At 40.9% G+C, this 4,888-nt stretch overlaps 1 pseudogene; it reads left to right on the forward strand.

The window, feature by feature from the left end:
* The first annotated feature begins 3,924 nt into the window (after positions 1-3,924).
* On the forward strand, positions 3,925-4,218 carry LOC114626360 (annotated as a pseudogene).
* Positions 4,219-4,888: the final 670 nt, after the last annotated feature.

The raw sequence follows: 4,888 nt of genomic DNA on the forward strand, positions 1-4,888 counted from the left end.
GGCAGCAGTGCTGCAGCCGCTCCACGATCGCGCTGAGCACAGTGGACTAAACAGTTCATTCAAAAATAGATCCAGCAGGCTGGTGGTGACAAACCAGATTCAAGTGTGTGCCATCTACAGAGATGGGCTTTCAGTTTGAAAACGTAATAGTACATTTAAATGTGAACATAGGAAAAGAGGAGAGGGCCATAGGAGGACTGTAAGAGCCAGAGATGGTGGACGATTTTAAGGAAAGAGTATTTTGCAGACATAACAGGGAAGAGGCATAAATGGATACACAGTGACTGTGGCAATATGCACAACCTGTTCAAGCCAGGCAAGAATCCCAGCGCAAAGGAGAGGAAGTAGGTGCGAAGGCCTGCCCCCAGTGAGAAGCTATTTGTAAATGATAGCTGCTAAGGAAAGGTTTCTTCAACTGAGCTGTTTTCAACCAAAAAAATTAATACCAGGTATATCACTGATTGACAATGGATCTATCAACCACATTGAACCAAAGTGAGCAGAGGCCAAAGCCTCTGATGAGGTCTCACCAAAGCCTTTCAGAGATGCCTCACCCCAGATCTTCAGCAAGAAAATCTGTGACTTGCTGTGTGCACCGGGAGTGTGGACATGTATTTGAGTACATCTAGCCTGTATTGGAGAAATCAAGCGTTTGGCCACAGAGTTCAGGCAACTCAGCTGGCTGTGCTCTGACTATGGTATAACAAAGGAGAGATGGCTCAGTGGTTAAGAGCACTGACTGATCTTGCAAAGGTCCTAAGTTCAATTCCCAGCAACCATATGATGGCTCACAACCATCTGTAGTGGGATCAGATGACCTTTTCTGGTGTGTCTGAAGACAGCTACAGTGTACTCGTATACATAAAATAAATAAAACTTTAAAAAAAAAAAAAAAGCAGGTACAGTCCTCTGTGGAAGACCTGCCAGGTAAAGTCTTGTCCTGGTCAGGTCTGAAGGGTCTCATCAGAAGTTAGCCTGGAGCCAGCCTACTCAGAAATGACTACAACTAATAATGAATTTAGCAAGATCTCCAGATAAAAGATTGTGTTACCAAAAATAAAAGACAAACAAACAAAAAAACCATGAACCAACCAACCAACAAACCCAGTATTTTTATGTAATAGCAATGGACCCTCCAAAACTGAAATTAAAAAAAAAAAAGAACAACCAAATCTACTACAAATAGCATCAAAGTTGTCAGCAGTTCTCCACTATGCTCACTTTACTAAACCAGCGTAATTGCTAACCATGCTCTGAATGTTCATCTTGTATCCACAGGTAAGTGTAGCTCTTACCACTCATCAAAGACATATCTCTTGGCAACAGATGGAGACAACTATGGAAAACCCAAAGTGGTCAAAATGTAGAAAGCAAGTGGTTATGGGGTGCATTTCCAGCTTCAACTGATAGAACATCTTCAACACAGCTCCTGTACATGACATAGGGAACATCTTGAAAGATGGGGCAGAAAGACTATAAGAGACAGAGGACCAGGAAATGTACTGTGCCAGTGTGTCTCCTAGAGATGACAGGGAAGCCTTTACCCATAATACAATATGGCTACTGAATAAGACGTGAGCAAGGATAATGCTAGTAGATACGCCATATGAAAACCAGAACTATCACAGCGCTCTGTGCCTAGATGAAGACCTATAGACAAGTAAGGGAGGCTGAGGATGGGGGAAGTAGCTTTTACCAGGGAAGACACCCCCATCTCACCCCACCCCCCAAACACTGGTTACTCAATATCAAATGGTCAGCTTGGAAACCATGTACTAATAACACTAGAAGGACTGGATAAATTGTACTAATATATTGAGATGTGTGTGTGTGTGTGTGTGTTTTGTAACAGTGACAATTAGCAGGAGGTTATTACTTTGAGAAAAAAGCAAGGGAGCTAATTACATGGGAAAGATTTAATTTAAAACTGGTATGAATTATTAATAACAGCACCTAGAGGAGTAAAATGCTTAGGGATATGTTTAATAAAAACTTGCAAGATATTTATCCTTAAAACTCAAAGATATTACTGAGAGAAATGATTAAAATGAGGTCTGAAAAGGGATGAGACAGACCATATTCGTGAATAAAGACAGGTTCAAATGACGTTAGTTAAATTTAGCGCAGTTCTGGGCTGGAGAGATGGCTCAGTGGTTAAGAGCACTGACTGCACTTCCAGAGGTCCTGAGTTCAAATCCCAGCAACCACATGGTGGCTCACAACCATCTGTAATGGAATCTGATGCCCTCTTCTGGTGTGTCTGAAGACAGCTACAGTGTATTCATATATAATAAATAAATCTTTAAAAAAAAATTTAGCGCAGTTCTTACTCAAACCCCATTAACTCTTTTGCAGGAGCTGACAAGTTGACTCAAAAATTTCTATAGGAACATGACAATACAAAATCGATGTTATCATTTTGAAAAGTAACAAACTTGAAGGACTTGCATTCCGATTTTCTGAGCTTACTCGGCTGTAGTGAGAGCAGGGTAGATCTGGTGCAGGACAGTCACAGCATCAGTGGAACAGGTCTCAGCATCTAGAATTAGAGTATCACACTAAGGTCAGCTAAATGTTGAGAAATCAATCCATCCAGCTTAATACGAGAAAGAACAGTCTGCAGAACAAGTGAAAAAACTTGCGAAGCAATTGGACACACAAAGGACGAGTCTTTATGTTAATGTATCCTATGAAGAAACACATAGGCAAACCCTCCCACAGATGGATGATATGCCTAGTGTAAGAAGTAATCTGCAGAAAGTTTAGTGAAAATGTAGGCGATAATGTTCATGACCTAGGGCTCAGCAAAGCGTTTGTACATACAGCACCAAAGTATAAGTCAAGAGACTGAAATTATGAAACTGAACTTAAGTCTCAAGAACATGTGTGTGTCACAATGCAACACAACACCATAGGCAAGGAGGAAATCTTTACAAAGCAAATATTTGACAAAAGGCACATGTACTTAGAAGGTATAAACATTTCTTAAAACTCAATATTACTATTGATGGTTCACAACCATCTGTAATGGGAACTGTTGTTGTACTGTTCTTGTGTGTCTGGGGACAGTGACAGTGTACTCATATACATAAAATAAATAAAATCTTTTAAAAACTTTCATATGAAAAATATGAAAGTGTTTGAATAAGTACTTCACTGAGGAAGATGTGCAAATAGGGAACAAGTGTATGGAAAGTTGCTTAGCATAGACAATGTGGAATTATAAATCAGAACTGTGTGATGTCACGTGACATCCAATAGCATGGCTGTGGTTAAAGGATTTGGGGAACAGGAACTCACACACTGCTGGTCAGAGCCATTTTGAAAAAAATGCTAGGTTGTTTTCTTGAGATGCTAAGCACAAATATATCATAAAGCCTGTTATTTTACATTAGATGTCTACTTCAAAGAAACAAAAATAGATATTTGTCCAGTTTTCACATGAATATCCATGGCAGTATTTTAAAATAGCATGCTACTTGGGACCAAGGTAAGTGTCTAGCAACTGGATAATATACTAGCGAAGTGTATGAAGTGTATATTTTATATAGAAATAAAAAGAAAACAACTCTGGCACATGCTATACCACAGAGAAACCAAATTATGCTAAGTGGAAGGGGCTGAACTCTGTTCTAGTTTGCTTTCCATTGCTGTGGTGAAACACTATGAGCAGAAGCAACTTGAGGAGGAAGGGCTTGTTTGGCTTACGTGTTCTTATCAAAGTCAGGGCAAGAACTCAGGCAGGGCAAGAACCTGGAGGCAGGAGCTGGTACAGAGGTCCTGGAGGAATACATTTTACTACCTTAACTCTCTATGGCTTGCTTGCCCTACTGTCAACCACCAGCAGAGTGGCGACGACCACCAGAGGGCTAGGCCCTCCCACATCAACCTTTAATCACAAAAATCCTCTCTAGCAGAAGCAAGATGATGAAAGGAATGTCATTCTTTGAAAAGCGTTGCAATAAGACACACAAGTCATGCCACTGCTGTGGCTCCAAGGCCTGCCACCTTCAAAAGTCCACCTGTGGCAAATGTGGCTACCCTGCCAAATGCAAGAGCAAGTGTGACTGGAGTGCCAAGGCTAAGAGACGAAACACTACCGGGACTGGTCGGATGAGGCACCTAAAGATTGTCTATCTCAGATTCAGACAAGGATTCCATGAAGGAACAACACCTAAACCCAAGAGAGCAGCTGTTGCAGCCTCCAGTTCATCGTGAGGATTTCAAACAGTCATAAAATAAATGTTCTGGTTTAAAACAAAAAAAGCCCTATACACGCGCCTATAGGCTAATCTGATGGAGCAATTCTCAGCTGGGCTTTCTTCTTCCCAGATGACTATAGCCTATGTCAAGTTGACAAAAACCAACAAGCATAGTTTTTGGTGGGAATCCCCTTGTAGGAAATACTCAGAAATGCTAGTTTTGAGTTTTGAGACTGATTAAGATGTCCTGCTGCATTGGGGGCAGGGATGGTTGCATAATGAAAAACATTAAAATTATTACTAAAAGCTTGAAAGAAGATAAGAGGAAAAAAATGGGTATTGATTAGGTAGAGACATAGGAGAAGGACAGAGTGGTTCAGGGAACAGCACTTACATGCTCCAAGGCAAAAAGAACTTCATGAGTTTGAAACAGTAAAAAAAATGTTCTCTGTCAGTGATGGCTAAAGTACAAACATGTATGAAAAGGCTGTGAGGTGTCTGTTACTCTGTAAAGGCTGTGAGGGTGTCTGTTACTCTGTAAAGGCTGTGAGGGTGTCTGTTAACTCTGTAAAGGCTGTGAGGGTGTCTGTTACTCTGTAAAGGCTGTGAGGGTGTCTGTTAACTCTGTAAAGGCTGTGAGGTGTCTGTTACTCTGTAAAGGCTGTGAGGTCTCTGTTAACTCTGTA

This window comes from Grammomys surdaster, unplaced genomic scaffold (assembly GCF_004785775.1).
Source record: "Grammomys surdaster isolate TR1022 unplaced genomic scaffold, NIH_TR_1.0 233, whole genome shotgun sequence".
Lineage (NCBI taxonomy): Eukaryota > Metazoa > Chordata > Mammalia > Rodentia > Muridae > Grammomys > Grammomys surdaster.